The sequence below is a fragment of the Atractosteus spatula genome, chromosome 9 (assembly GCF_055471065.1).
Source record: "Atractosteus spatula isolate fAtrSpa1 chromosome 9, fAtrSpa1.hap1, whole genome shotgun sequence".
NCBI lineage: Eukaryota > Metazoa > Chordata > Actinopteri > Semionotiformes > Lepisosteidae > Atractosteus > Atractosteus spatula.
Window position 1 is genome coordinate 18,249,881 of NC_142714.1, and position 16,355 is coordinate 18,266,235.

Sequence of the window (16,355 nt, forward strand, 5' to 3'; positions counted from 1 at the left end):
CAGCCCAGATGAATGAAGGGTGGGACAGATTATTATTATACTCCTTGCTTTGACACATTAGTGTGAAGTTGGGAAACTGAAGAGCAGCAGACTCAGCTGAATTCCCTCTGCCCGAATGAGAGCAGGGTGGGAGGGCTGATTATTAGCTCCTAGCACTACCTTTTCCAGAAAGCAGGAAGTGTAGCCAGAAGGACCCTGAATTGCAGTAGTGCCAGCCTGTGCAGAATCTGTCTGGCTGAGATAAGTATGTATTGTATGTGAAAAACAACGCTAGTAGTGAGTGAGAGTAAGGAAATCGTGTCCAGATGGGCCCACAAAGAGCTTACCTAGTGGGGTTGGGTGTGTCCCCTCTAGGTGACAAATTCCAAAGCAGTGCTCCACTATTGGCATCATTTGAATGACATGTTAAACCACAGTCCTGACAACCTTTAGTCATTAAAGATTCCAAGGTACTACTTTTAAGGAAACAGGGTTTCTCTTATACACTAAGGTTAGCACTACTTCATGCAATATCAGTATAGGTTGTAAGAAATGTTCCCACAAAACAACAAGTAAATCCTTATGTCGGCTCCTGATATGCTGTATAGTCAGCCGCCCAGGTAAATTACCCATAAACCAACCTATAATACATTTTTAAAACAAGTCAGTTCAGAAATTTGAAACAGATGCTGTCCTGTTTCTCCTTACATGTTTCCAAACCCTTTCGTAATTAGAAGAAGAAAGTAGCTTTGTTCAGACAAATGAGCATATTTGATTTGCAAGCACAGTAAGAAGTACTACAGTATATAAGGCAACATACACACTCCCAGCAGTTGTATAACTTATCTGGTTAAGGTAGAATGCTCTGGATGGCCACCAGCCTTAGAAAACACCTAACTATGGTTGGGTAGATAGCTGCTCTAGTATGGAAAAGTATTATTGAATCTATGGACTACAGTGAAGAAGAATGGAAAATATTTTTCTCTCCCATAGCCACACCAGTTTTACTTGGTACCACAGACACTGTGTTTATTCAAATGTTTGAATGCATTGTATATTTTAATCCAGTGTAAATTGTTTACTTTATTTTGTTTGCTTTGAGTAGATTTACATAATTTATGACAGGTACTAAGCTAGCTTAATGAAGGTATTTTGATACTGGACCAGTCCTTCATTTATCACTCCTAGTACAGGTTTTGCAAGCAGTTATTATGAATTTAAAACGAACATGCTTCCTTCCACCCCTAGATTTAAATCATTATATTCCTCCTTCTGAATGTGCTGGAGATTAAAGAGATTATTTTTATTTTGATATTATTTAAATATTCAGATTTTCTCTGAAATAATTTTGGCTCCATCTTCTAATTTCATTTTTATTGTTTTAGCCCATCTCATTCATAAATGCATTTCAATATATCCTATGAAATGAAAGAAAAAGTAAGATTAGTTTTAGAGGATGGTTGAAATGGTCATATTTTTCAGAGGAATGCTGAAAGTAATACTATAAAATTACAGACACATGACATATTTTCAGAAAAATGTAACAAACAACTCCAATCCATTTTTGGAACTAGTTGTTGGGCCAAGCAGTCATCACAACAGATGGTAACCCTGAGTTTAGACAAACTGTTTTAAAGTTTGTTGTTTTAGCATAAAAGCCCTGTGACAAATGACAAAACAGGCAGAGTTTGACTGTAAACCTGAAAAAATAATTAACAGTATACAGTTTGATTGGTTATCAAACAATACAAATAAATAAACCCCACAGGAGAGGAAGGGGGCAGAGGCTGGCGAGAGGGAGTCAGTCTGCCAGTGTAACAGATGAGGGGGAGGGCAAAAAAAACATCTTTACTGACTTGTTTCAGAAGATTTCGGGAAGCATGGTGGTGTGTTGCTTAGCATTGCTACCTCCTGGCTTCTATCCTAGTCGTGGGTGTATGTGTGGAGTTTACATGTTCTCCATATGCTTGCGTGGGTTTTTATCTCTCAGAAACACGTGAGTAAGGCTAGATTGGCTATGTTTTTCCATGATCATTGTAGCCTTGCAAAGGAATGACATCCTTTATGGGGTAGGAGTAGTCATCCGATCTCAGTTTTGACACAAGTGCCTAGAGTTTCCAGGATACGTTCCAGCTTGTTGTGACCTGACCAGGATAAGTGGCTCACTGATAATGGCTTACTGACTTTGAAAACTTTTCGCTGTGGTGATAATAATCAAGACTGGGTGACTTTAATCCTCCATTACTTAGGTTTTCCGCAATAAAATCACATTTTTCTCATATTTCTCATGTATAGTATGGATCTATCTTGCTTTATTATGTCTTTCTCAGCAATATAGAAGATCTTATATATCTACATGCTTTCCTTGTACTGTACTGTATTTTTCCTTTACCATAGCAGGATATGAAGTTCTTTGAAGGCTTGTTAATGCAGTCTGAGATGTGCACCAAATAATGTTAAAAAATGATTGTTTTACACAGAACAGAAGGTGTTCAGTTTTCAGAAGAATTTTGTAAATTTAAGTTTAATTTTCATTAGAAGTCCCAGAAACAACCCCTTTTTACACCTAAAGAGATTGTTTTATCTGGGTAGACCTGGAGCTCAAAAAGTTAAAAATAAAGAAAACGTACAGAAAGAAAACTGTCAGTTCAGACTGCCAGAACCTTGAGTCCTAGAATGATTTGCACAGGAAAAGGTGATAATAAAATAAGAGCGGTGCTTTATTTGCTTCAGATTATTTAAGTTCCACATTAAATATTTCAATTTGAGTTAATTCCTAATGTATTTCAGTCATGCCTCTACAAATTTATAAAATTAATTTTAAGTTTAAACAGGTTGCATTCAGGTGTGTACAGCCCCCAGATTCTGTAACATCAAATCCATTCAAATGATCTTATTTTGCAATTTCATTTGATAAAATTCCAGTATTTTGGTATCTCCCTCATTATATACTTTTCCACTTGTATTTTCTTCATGGTACAACACACGTTTGGTAATTATAGATCACAGAATATTACCCTCTTCCACTCTTACCAGCTACTGGAGATGAACTATAATTCTTAATCTATTCTTTATGCTGGTAACCTGCTAAGGATTTACTGTGGTCACATGAAATATGTAAAAATATCAGATTTTTACCCCCCTAGTCCAGAGTTAAATACAGCAATACTTTCAAGCATCCAATCAATTGTCACTGTAATACCAATTTACAAGATCTCAAGTGCATACTGTATATTACTTTGATCATGCAGAAGAGAGCTCATGTCATTTTTATAGCGCCAAGTTCTTTCATATTTCTTTGGAAAGTAAAATGTCTGAAAAAGGCCTTTTCTGTCTGTGCAACGTTTGGAGTCCAAATGCTGAGTATTTAAGAACAATTCACTTTACTAAATTGCCAAATTTTCAAATAAGTAGTACTCATGGATGCTAAAACATACAGTACTCAGACCCATGTTAATCTCAAAAACTTCCAAACAGCTAATTAATAAAGATGGTAATATTCAAATTTGACAGCTACAGTACTTCAAATTGTTAAAATTAGAATTTAATCTTTTTATGCTCTTCCCAAATATGAATATTGGAATAGTATCACCTAATGTAAGTAAAGTAAATCATAAATAAGCTTATTGTATGTTTGCTGAAACAGACATTGTAATTTCAAATTAAATAAGGACTTTGAGAATCTTCTTCCATCGAAATGCATATTTAAACTGCACATCAGAAAAGAAGTGTAAGTACAGACTAACAAATTGGTTCCAAGGTATGTGCTTCCAATTCTGAAACTGAAAAGAGTCAAGAAATCTTTAGCTTGAGATGAGATGCAGATGTGGGGTTGCCAAAATGCAGCCTTAATATTCCAACATAAAATAAAAGCTGACATTAATAAATGCACATCAGTAACAGATGGGTTTTTTATTGTACTGTAGATTCTTAAAAGATGTAAACTGAAGAAAGGGAACAAAAGGCTGTTCTATTTATAATAATTTGAAAAGCAAGGTCGTTGATGCTTCATCCTTGGGCTATCTAGCCTTATTGAAATTCTTCCCTAGTATCACTGATGTGTGAAGTGGCAGAAATAGAAGACAGAGAGCTCTCACTCCATCTCCCCTGACAACCTCTATTTGTAGCTCTCTTCCTGTGCTTGCAAGTGACAGCTCAATAAATTGGACAATTGGATAACAAATGTATTACTTTCACAACTGCATTTGTTGGAAGAGGAGCTGGCTGAGAAATACTGGGAGTAATGGTTCTACATGTAATTGTATCCAGTGAAAAAAACAAAAACAAGGCCACAAACAATTTAACTGGGCCAAACTAAGAAAAACAGTCCGATCATAAAACTCTGGCTTTCATCACTATTCTGATGCCCACCCCAGGTGACAGGGTGAGATTTTATAAGACCACCTGTATGATATATTTGTCATGACTTTAAACCACACAACCTGTCACAGAACATTTGTGCATACCTCTGTGTCAAGGTTAATTACAGTAATTAATTGGAAAACAAACAAGAAACACAAGAAACAACAAGATTTTTTTGTTTATTTTTGTATGATATTTTTTAATTCTCTCTGCTGTTGCCTTTACAATTAAGTAAAAACTGTTGATGATTTATAGTTTGCTACAGATTTATAGCTTGCTACATGGATAATAAATTGATTTAAATTCTTAAGATACAAGACATTTTCAACATTAATTCAGTTGTTTACTGCATTGATAATTGTCTGAAGATGCTACAATATCTCAAGGCAATATCTTGAAGGCATCAAAACTATTCATCAAATGATTTTGATGCTGTACAACCAGTTCGATATTAAACAGGACATTTATATTTGAAAGAAATTTAGCAAACAACTTTCATCCCACATTGTAAATGTGGTATGCGTTTCATGACAAGAGTGCACAGAGCATTGCATTATATAAATATTTAAAAACGGCTTTAGTTTTTCCATGTTGAACATAGTTATACATTTGTAAGTAACAGTGGTTACCTGGTTGTGGTAAAATTGTATTGGATTTAAGTTAATCTTCCACATGTTGACCTACATTATCTGTGTGAAAGTGCTGGGAAAGGTATGGAAAATAAGAGTGATTTATTGAGGAAGAGGAAAGTCCGGTTTCAGGATCTGATATTTCTTTACAAAATAAAACATGTCCTTCTTCATTATAACTAAGTTCAAGGAGTGCAGGGCTTACAACCCAAAGACAGTAGAGTTAAAAGAAGCATCATGTACTATGAGATCTGAAGATGACAGCTGACAGAGGATGAGCTTTGAGTGTCTGCCAGTACTGCATGGATAAAGGGGTGTTAGTGCAGGCAGACTGAAGGGTTCATGATAAAGACAGATGCAGTAAGACTAAGATAAAGTTGCATTAATACCACAAGCCTTTAAATATCAAGTGAGCCTCTGTTACAGGTTAATAAATTAAGCTCTTTAAATCTTACATTTTCTACTACAATATCTAATGATAATTGTGTGTTTAATGATTTGCCAATGATGTAACGTACCAATGTTACTTTAATGATGTCTGGGTTGGTACACTGTGTCTTTTGTCCCAGGTGTTAGCAAGGTCTGAGAGAAATGCAAATTTGTAAATGTCTGTAAGAGCTTTGGAAAGGTAGGAGAAATGGATCTAAATGAAAGAAAACATGCATATCCATGCTAATTTAATAATTGCACTACTTTTCAAATCAAAGTTGAAATACTGTATATGTGAATTCCTTCCAGATGAATCTTGGTTAAACAAGCTTTGCAACGTGCATTTCTTGTCTTATATAAAGTGACAAAAAACGTCCCTGTGATTTTTTTTTTGTGAAGTGAATCTCAGAGCTAGATTTAGAGAAGGTGGCTGGAATGTGTGCAGAGGGGGGTTAAGAGTGGTTTAAGAGTCTGAAAAGATAACTACACAGCTGTCAGTTATCCGAAAATGGACATTAACAAGCAAAGAAGATTCCACTTGGGACTGAAATGGATTGATTTGCTCAGGCTTGAAGTTGCATCCTAATTTGGCACTCTCCTTAGCCTTTATAAACCTTGCACCAGAAGAGCAATGATCACAGGAAGCTGTACTGTCTGCTGAGAGTTTCGAGTCCTCGACTTCTTTTCCAGACTGAAATATCTTTTATCACCCTGCCACAATGGCCGATGCTCAGATGGCTGAATTTGGAGCTGCTGCCCCTTACCTGAGAAAATCCGAAAAGGAGCGTCTGGAGGCTCAAACCAGGCCCTTCGACATCAAGAAGGAGTGCTTTGTTGTGGACGACAAGGAGGAATATGTCAAGGGCCAGATAGTGAGCCGTGAAGGGGACAAGGTGACAGTGCAAACTGAGCATGGAAAGACTGTAACTGTGAAGGAAAATGATGTCCATCCTCAGAACCCTCCTAAGTTTGACAAAATCGAGGATATGGCCATGTTCACCTTTCTTCATGAGCCAGCCGTGCTGTTTAATCTCAAGGAGCGCTATGCAGCTTGGATGATCTACACCTACTCTGGGCTTTTTTGTGTGACTGTCAACCCTTACAAGTGGCTGCCGGTGTATGATGCACAGGTTGTTAATGCCTACAGAGGCAAAAAGAGAAGTGAAGCACCTCCTCACATCTTCTCCATTTCTGATAATGCCTACCAGTACATGCTTACCGATCGGGAGAATCAGTCCATTCTCATCACTGGAGAGTCGGGTGCAGGAAAGACTGTCAATACAAAGAGAGTAATTCAATATTTTGCCAGCATTGCTGCTGTTGGAGGAAATAAGAAAGATGGGGGCAAAGGGACACTGGAAGATCAAATCATCCAGGCCAACCCTGCTCTAGAAGCTTTTGGCAATGCAAAAACCTTGAGAAATGACAACTCCTCACGTTTTGGAAAATTCATCCGAATTCATTTTGGCGCCAGTGGGAAGCTGTCATCCGCAGACATAGAGACTTACCTTCTTGAAAAATCTCGTGTAACTTTTCAGCTCAAAGCTGAAAGAAATTACCACATTTTTTACCAGATATTGTCTAATAAAAAACCTGAGCTGTTGAACATGCTATTGATCACTAATAATCCATATGATTATGCCTATGTTTCTCAAGGAGAGGTTACAGTTGCATCTATAGATGATGCTGAAGAACTGATTGCAACTGACAGTGCTTTTGATGTGCTTGGCTTCACTCAGGAAGAGAAAATGGGGGTTTATAAGCTGACAGGTGCCATTATGCATTATGGAAACATGAAGTTCAAGCAAAAACAGCGGGAGGAGCAGGCTGAGCCTGACGGTACTGAGTCAGCTGACAAGTCAGCTTACTTAATGGGACTGAACTCAGCTGACCTGTTGAAAGGTCTGTGTCACCCCAGGGTCAAGGTTGGCAATGAGTATGTAACAAAGGGGCAAAATGTAGATCAAGTCTATTATTCCATTGGTGCACTGGCAAAGTCAGTGTATGAGAAAATGTTTAACTGGATGGTTGTGAGAATCAACCAGTCCCTTGAGACCAAACAGCAGCGCCAGTATTTTATTGGTGTATTGGACATTGCTGGATTTGAGATCTTTGATTTCAACAGCTTTGAGCAGCTTTGTATCAACTTCACTAATGAAAAACTGCAACAGTTTTTTAATCACCACATGTTTGTTTTGGAGCAAGAGGAATATAAGAAAGAAGGCATTGAATGGGAGTTTATTGACTTTGGCATGGACTTGCAGGCTTGCATTGATCTCATTGAAAAGCCCCTTGGAATCATGTCTATTTTAGAGGAAGAATGCATGTTTCCTAAAGCCTCTGATCAGACTTTTAAGGCAAAACTTTATGACAACCACTTAGGCAAATCAAGCATGTTCCAGAAACCACGAATTGTGAAGGGCAAGACGGAGGCTCACTTTGCCCTTGTGCATTATGCTGGCACTGTGGATTACAACATCACAGGATGGCTGGTGAAGAACAAGGATCCTCTAAATGAAACAGTGGTGGGGTTGTATCAGAAATCATCTCTCAAACTGCTCAGTTCCCTGTTTTCTAACTATGCAGGATCCGATGCAGCTGAAAAATCTAGCAAAGGTGCTAAGAAGAAAGGTTCATCTTTCCAAACAGTGTCTGCTTTGCACAGAGAAAATCTCAACAAACTGATGACCAACTTGAAGACAACTCACCCCCACTTTGTCCGTTGTCTGATTCCTAATGAAAATAAGACTCCAGGAGTCATGGACAATTGTCTGGTCATGCATCAGCTCCGTTGCAACGGTGTATTGGAAGGCATCAGGATTTGCAGAAAGGGATTCCCGAACAGGATTTGTTATGGTGACTTCAAACAGAGGTACAGAATCCTGAATGCTGCTGCAATACCAGAAGGACAATTTATTGATAGTAAGAAAGGTACTGAGAAACTCCTGGGGTCTTTGGACATTGACCATAATCAATATCGATTTGGACACACCAAAGTTTTCTTTAAAGCTGGTCTTCTGGGTACACTGGAAGAGATGAGAGATGATAAACTTGCTCGTATCATCACAAGAATTCAAGCAAACTCTAGAGCTCTGCTCATGAGAGCAGAATTCAAGAAGCTGGTGGAGCGAAGAGATGCTTTAATGGTAATCCAATGGAATATCCGTGCCTTCATGGCAGTAAAGAATTGGCCATGGATGAAACTTTACTTCAAAATCAAGCCACTTTTGAAGAGTGCAGAGTCAGAGAAAGAAATGGCTAATATGAAGGAGGAGTTTTCCAAGCTCAAAGAGGCTCTTGATAAATCCGAAGGCAGACGCAAAGAACTGGAGGAGAAGATGGTGTCGCTCTTACAGGAAAAAAATGACCTACTTCTCCAATTACAGTCTGAACAAGATACCTTAACTGATGCTGAGGAACGCTGTGAACAGCTGATCAAAAGTAAAATCCAGTTAGAAGCCAAAGTGAAAGAAATAACAGAGCGAATGGAAGAAGAGGAAGAAATGAATGCTGAGCTCATTTCTAAGAAACGAAAGCTGGAGGATGAGTGCTCTGAGCTTAAAAAAGACATTGATGACCTGGAGCTGACCTTAGCTAAGGTCGAGAAAGAGAAACATGCCACAGAAAATAAAGTTAAAAATCTTTCTGAAGAGATGGCTTCTCTGGATGAGACCATAGTAAGACTGACAAAGGAGAAGAAAGCATTGCAAGAGGCACACCAGCAGACACTAGATGATCTTCAATGTGAAGAGGACAAAGTCAATACATTGACAAAGGCCAAATGCAAGCTTGAACAACAAGTGGATGAATTAGAAGGCTCCCTAGAACAGGAAAAGAAAGTCAGAATGGATTTAGAGCGTGCCAAGCGAAAGCTGGAGGGTGATCTGAAATTGACACAAGAAAATGTGATGGACTTAGAAAATGACAAACAACAACTGGAAGAGAAACTGAAGAAAAAAGACTTTGAGATAAACCAGCTGAACAGCAAGATAGAGGATGAGCAGGTGGTAGCAGTTCAATTTCAGAAAAAACTAAAGGAAAACCAAGCACGCATTGAAGAATTGGAAGAAGAGCTAGATGCTGAGCGTGCAGCTCGTGCTAAGGTAGAGAAACAGCGTTCTGATCTCTCACGTGAACTTGAGGAAATCAGCGAACGTCTTGAGGAAGCAGGGGGAGCCACATCTGCCCAAGTGGAACTGAATAAGAAACGCGAGACAGAATTTCAGAAGCTCCGAAGAGACTTAGAAGAAGCTACTCTCCAGCATGAAGCCACTGCAGCTGCTCTGAGAAAGAAACACTCCGATAGTGTGGCAGAACTAGGGGAACAAATTGACAACCTCCAGCGGGTTAAGCAGAAACTGGAAAAAGAGAAAAGTGAGTTAAAACTAGAGCTGGATGACTTTGCCTCCAACATGGAGCAGATAGTCAAAGCCAAAGCCAATCTGGAGAAGATGTGCCGCACACTAGAAGACCAAATGAATGAATACAGATCCAAGTCTGAAGAAAATCAACGAGCACTCAATGACTTAACCACTCAGAGAGCCAAGCTGCTCACTGAAAATGGTGAGCTAAGTCGCCAGCTGGAAGAGAAAGAGTGTCTAATTTCTCAGCTGACCCGAGGGAAGTCATCCTATAGTCAGCAACTGGAAGACCTGCGCAGACAACTTGAAGAAGAAGTTAAAGCAAAAAATGCTCTTGCTCACGCTGTTCAGTCTGCTCGTCATGACTGTGACCTTCTGAGGGAACAGTATGAGGAAGAGCAGGAAGCCAAGGCAGAGCTACAGAGACTCCTATCCAAAGCTAACAGTGAAATGTCACAGTGGAGAACCAAATATGAAACTGATGCTATACAGAGAACAGAGGAGCTGGAAGAAGCTAAGAAGAAACTTGCTCAGAGATTGCAGGAAGCCGAGGAAGCAGTTGAGGCTGTTAATGCCAAATGTTCCTCCTTAGAAAAGACCAAACATCGCCTGCAGAATGAGATTGAAGATCTTATGCTAGACCTGGAAAAATCTAACGCTGCTTCTGCTGCTCTGGACAAAAAGCAGAGAACCTTTGACAAAGTAATGGCTGAATGGAAGCAGAAGTTTGAGGAATCGCAGTGTGAGCTGGAAGCTGCCCAGAAAGAGGCCCGGTCTCTGAGCACAGAACTTTTTAAACTGAAGAATGCTTATGAGGAAGCACTGGATCATCTAGAGACACTTAAGAGAGAAAACAAGAACTTGCAAGAAGAGATTTCTGACCTAACTGACCAGCTTGGTGAAGGAGGGAGGAGTGTTCATGAGTTAGAAAAAATAAGAAAACAGCTGGAGCAAGAGAAAACTGAACTGCAGTCTGCTCTGGAGGAAGCAGAGGCTTCTCTTGAGCATGAAGAAAGCAAAATTCTGCGTGCCCAACTAGAATTCAACCAAGATAAAGCAGACATTGAACGTAAACTAAGTGAGAAAGATGAGGAAATGGAGCAGGCAAAAAGAAACTATCAGCGTATGGTGGACTCTCTACAGACATCCCTAGAATCAGAGACACGTAGTCGGAATGAAGCCTTGAGAATCAAGAAGAAGATGGAAGGAGACCTCAATGAAATGGAAATTCAGCTTAGCCAAGCCAACAGACAAGCAGCTGATGCCCAGAAGCAACTGAAGGTAGTCCAGGCATACCTGAAAGACAGCCAAATGCAATTAGATGATGCCCTGCGTTCAAATGAAGACTTTAAGGAGAACATTGGAATTTTGGAGCGCAGAAACAACTTGATGCAAGCAGAGTTGGAGGAACTCCGAGCTGTTGTTGAACAAATAGATCGTACCCGTAAACTGGCAGAGCAGGAACTTACAGAGGCCACGGAGAGAATGCAGCTCTTGCACACTCAGAACACCAGTTTGATTAATCAGAAGAAGAAGCTGGAAGCAGATACCGTCCAGCTCCAGAATGAGGTTGAAGAGGCAGTGCAGGAATGCAGAAATGCAGAGGAGAAAGCCAAGAAAGCCATCACTGATGCTGCCATGATGGCAGAAGAGCTGAAAAAAGAGCAGGACACAAGTGCTCATCTGGAACGTATGAAGAAAAACATGGAGCAAACCATCAAGGATCTACAGCATCGCTTGGATGAGGCAGAACAGATTGCAATGAAAGGAGGGAAGAAGCAGCTCCAAAAACTGGAAGCTCGGGTTAGAGAGCTTGAGAACGAGCTTGAGGCAGAGCAGAAACGGAGCGTAGAATCTGTCAAAGGAGTGAGAAAGTATGAGAGGCGCATCAAGGAGCTCACCTACCAGACGGAAGAAGATCGAAAGAACATTACTAGACTCCAGGACCTGGTAGACAAGTTGCAGTTGAAGGTGAAGGCCTATAAGAGAGCAGCAGAGGAGGCAGAGGAGCAGGGTAATGCCAACCTGGCCAAGTTCCGAAAGCTGCAGCACGAACTGGAGGAAGCTGAGGAACGAGCTGACATTGCCGAGTCTCAGGTAAACAAGCTTCGAGCTAAAACCCGTGATGGAGCTGGCATGAAATCACTTGATAAAGAATAGTTAGATATGTTTCATCTCCAGTCCAGAGGGGAGGTTTCTAAAACATTATTTCACTGTTGAATTTTTGTGCTAGGTGACTTCACAACATAGAATCGTACTCTATACAGTATGGCAAAAAATATTCTTATTATTATTTACAATGTTTCCCTTATATGTCCTTACATTTGTTTCTGCACTTGCTAAAAATGTGTAGTCGCTCTTTAAGTAAATCTTAATTTTAATTGTAATGCTCAAAATTTTCTTCACTTTCCATTTGCTCATCTTTTAAGTACTGATCAATGACAATGAAAGTGGCTTTTCACAATTTGCATATTACAAAGCATTCTTGATTGTTTATTGCTGCTCTTTTGAGTATTTTGTATTTTATGTTTTAATTCACCTAACTACATGAATTAATTAGATTAATGCATAATGGAATCATCACAGACAGCTCATGATCAGTTTGTTAACAAGGATTATTTTCCATAGTGATACTACTTCTTGTTAAAATATATAAAAATATATAAAACATATATATAAAAGTACCTTTTTTTTCAGAAAATACAATACAGCACTAATGAAAAAAGCAGCAACAGTGTAATATACTTTGTGGACAGCAGTCCTAGTCATTGGTAGCACCTCATGCACTCATTTATAGGACATGGGTGTTAAAGAATGATTTTCCAGACCAAATCTGGATTTAATCAAGCATCCTTTGTAATATGCTGTAGACAATGCAAATCCAAATACAAAGACAAATAATAGAACTGCTATTTAAAATAATAGCATTACCAAAATAAAATACAAAAATCAACTTCAGCTACATATTGTTCTGCTAAGTATTACTGGTCACTATCAAATTCCAAAAATGGACAAAATCTGGTCAGTAATGTTTCAATTCTCTTATATCCTAAAAAGATAGAAGGTGAAACAGTTTTCATTATTTTATTTAGTTTTAAAATTGAGTGTTTGAATTAGATAAGGATGTATGAATAACTGATATTTGTCTTGGAGAATGTCAAAACAACCTTCACTGGCGATCGTATTAAGTGATTTAAGAATTCTTTCATTTTTATGTATTCAACAGAATAAAAATTAGAACATTTCTTATATTGTAAAAAAGGTATTATGGCAATTCGACCAGACATTTACTCTAAAGTCTCATAACTAATGTTTCATAACATTATTTCATTTATATTAAAAGCCAAACTTAGATGAATTCATGGGATAATTAAAATTGTCTCAATGTGAATTTCTGACGTAAATTAAATAGCTGAACTTTTATGTTCTTAAATCAGAATTTCAGAAACAAAATGTTGGTTACCAATCCCAAATTTGCATACTTCTTGTTCATATTCATAATTCCACATTCTTTAAGTCTGTGGCACTGCATGGGTTTTACAGAATAAAAATATTTAACAGTTAATTAAAAAGTAAACATTTGTCATTTACAGCAAGATTCACTATCCTGCTTTATGAAGGCAATGGCTTCAATGTATCCCTGTAGTTAATTCCTGTAAAGCATGTACAGTGCGACACTAGGACCTATGTATATCAAAGACGAAAGCAGAGTTTACTTTATGATAGGAAAAATAAAAATCTCAACCACTACCTTGGTGCTTCTACTAAAATTGTTGCTTAGATTAAAAGTTGCAAATAATTGTGCAACTTGTTAAGATGCGTGCTTACTGAAGAATCAAAAGGCAACTTTATTATGAATGCTTAGTCACCACAAGCCAGTTATTGCTCAGGTATATTTTTTGGCACTTCTTTTTTAAAACCCCAAAACAAAAAGGATTGTGTGGACCTTCTGACACAGTCAGTACTCAAATTAAATACAAGAGTCCCCTGTCTAATCAATTAATCATTTGGCATTCATTGTTGTGTACCTCTCTGCTCTTTATGTAGCTCTTACAGTATACATTTATTCACACTAACAGCTTTTCTTTGAAATATGTGTGTTTGAATCAAATTCGTAACTATAGAGTGTAATTTCTCATGAATAACAGTGCTATGTTATCAGGTTTTAGAGACTTTGTACTGCACTGTTCAGTATTTATTCTTACAAAGTCTTCCTTTGCTATAGCAGATTTTCATTATGTGCTATAGAAGTGTTTATTTCTACTGAATATAAAACAGACTTGTTTATGAGGAAAACTTCATTAAAAGCCTGCTAAAACATTTAAAAAGCTAACCTTCATTGAGTATGCGATAGAGCGGAAGTAATTTATCTGAATGATGCTGCAAGCTGTGTATGCCAAATGATTAGAGAGAAAGGGAAAATTTATCTGTCATCGTGTCACCTTTTGCTCAGCTGTTTTGACTTAAGTCTCTGTGGTAATACTAAATTATGTTTAGGGAAATCATGGGCTGTGGTGCAGCTGGAAAGCAATGCATTGGAAAGCTAGGAGGGGACTATTTAAAAAAATAAAACAACTAATTTCTTGGAAAAAGAAATGTCACGGAAAGGGAATCATGTTGTTGGGTAAAGTGTGAGTACTTTGGATTGTGTTCGGCTGTGATGGCCCTAGGGAGCTTTTATTTTTTAGTTCAAAGAAAATTAAACATGTTGCATAACCCTTTATGTAAGTCACTTTCTGTATCACATGGAAAAACTGCATGTATTACAATGATTTTTTTACATAAAGTATCCCTAGTACTCGTGTTCACAGTACTATATATTTCTAGTAAGACTAGAATATATTTTGAGCATGTGTCTTTTGGTGTGCAGGACATTTCATAGACTATTAGACTATTCTGATTTTAAATGTAACATTCACAATTCTGTTAAATCTGAACTGCTTAGTAGTGAATGAAGTAACTTTAAACTTCATAAACTGTAATTTTTGTTCAAAGGCATGGAAACTTTTTGCTCTAAATCCCTTTAGCTCCTAATGTCACTGAAGAATAAGGGGAAAACATTTCACCGCTGAAATTGCTGTGCATCAATGTGATTGGAAGGACTGAAGCTTATGCCAGATGACAAATATTAATAAAAATAAAAAAAGATTGTAATTTCAAAGTGTGTACTGCTTCCTGTTTTCAGGTTTCTTTCTTTTATGTTATATGTGTACAATTTCGAGTTGAACATTTGACAAATTCAGTTTAATACAGTATGTACAGTATCAAATTTGGCAGCTGTCATTTTATTTCACATTCCCTGTACATTCAAACTAAAATCTTCTAAATTTATTCCAACATCTTTTAATGTGTTTTTACTTCAAAGTAAAACCATTCTGGGGGGTTGTTGCAGCTAAGGATTGATTGATATACAGTACCATCCGCAGAGAACAGAAGACATTTTGGAATTTCATTAAGCACATTTTCAGAGCAATCCTGGTTCTGTCCCTAAAGTGAAGATGTTGACAGAACCAGGTATTCTCATGTTTTGAGATATTACAAAGATTCAGACAGCTTTTACTTTCTTACTTGAGTGCTGGCAATCAATATATAATGTCTAAAATGTAAATTTTAGATGATCTTCAAAAGACTTTTTGGCCAGGATAACAAAATCTAATTAAATACAGTTCTGCAACAGGCGATAATGCCATTAATGACATCGCAGCACAATTACACATTTCAATTCACTTATACAATTCATAGGACAGACTAATTGTGTATTTTAGCAAAATGGTAGTGGATAAACACATTTTTGAAAAATATTCAGAAAAAAAAACAAGGCTGTAGCTGCTGTTTCATTCCTGAAAATGCTATCAATAAATGTCTTAAAGGAAATAGGTGTTTAGCAATATGGCAATATGAGATTCTTCCATTTCAGATCATTGCAGAGTCCAGCTCTATGAGTATTTAATTAATAATCAATAGGATTAGTGTAATAATTAAGTTGATCGTTGCAACAGATTTTGCAATAAACTGGATTGAAAGGGTCACAAGTTGGGAAGCCCTGATTTAGCAGTTCACTTACGAATTAGTACTATGACACCTGAGCTAAAATTGTTGGTGGTAAATGATACACTCACACTTTTTTTTAATTCTGAGGTGGCGAATGTTAGAAAATATTTGTTGCTTTCTCATTGCATTTTACATGTGCTACAGTATATTACCTACAGAAGTTACAGTTATGTTCCTTATAAACTTTGTGAAGGTATGTGGTTATTACTGATTTTTAAAAATACTTAAGTAAATGTAATACATTACAGCTAAATCTCATTTACAATATTTTGCTATTTTTAGGAAAATGATGATATTACTTACTGTACAATAAGATGGAATTAGATAAACTCCAGGTTTAAAACATTTAAGAAAATTGTAGAGGAAACCAAGCAGTGTGAATTCTAAAATCACATTTCAGAAAAGCATCCAAAAAGTGTGAATCCACACTTGACAGAGGAGACAGTAGACAGAATAGCTGCTGTCCCCTTTAAATGTCATAGAGGGTGATAACTGCTACCTTGCTTTGTAAAATAGTCTTCAAAATAGTTCAAAAAGATAAAGA

General features: G+C 37.5%; 1 pseudogene across 1 annotated transcript; it reads left to right on the forward strand.

Moving 5' to 3' along the window:
• Window positions 1–6,038: 6,038 nt before the first annotated feature.
• LOC148828340 (myosin-7 pseudogene) lies at window positions 6,039–14,921 on the forward strand (annotated as a pseudogene). Its single transcript, XR_016091526.1, has one exon. The product of XR_016091526.1 is annotated as a myosin-7 pseudogene (transcript).
• The last annotated feature ends 1,434 nt before the right edge of the window (window positions 14,922–16,355 follow it).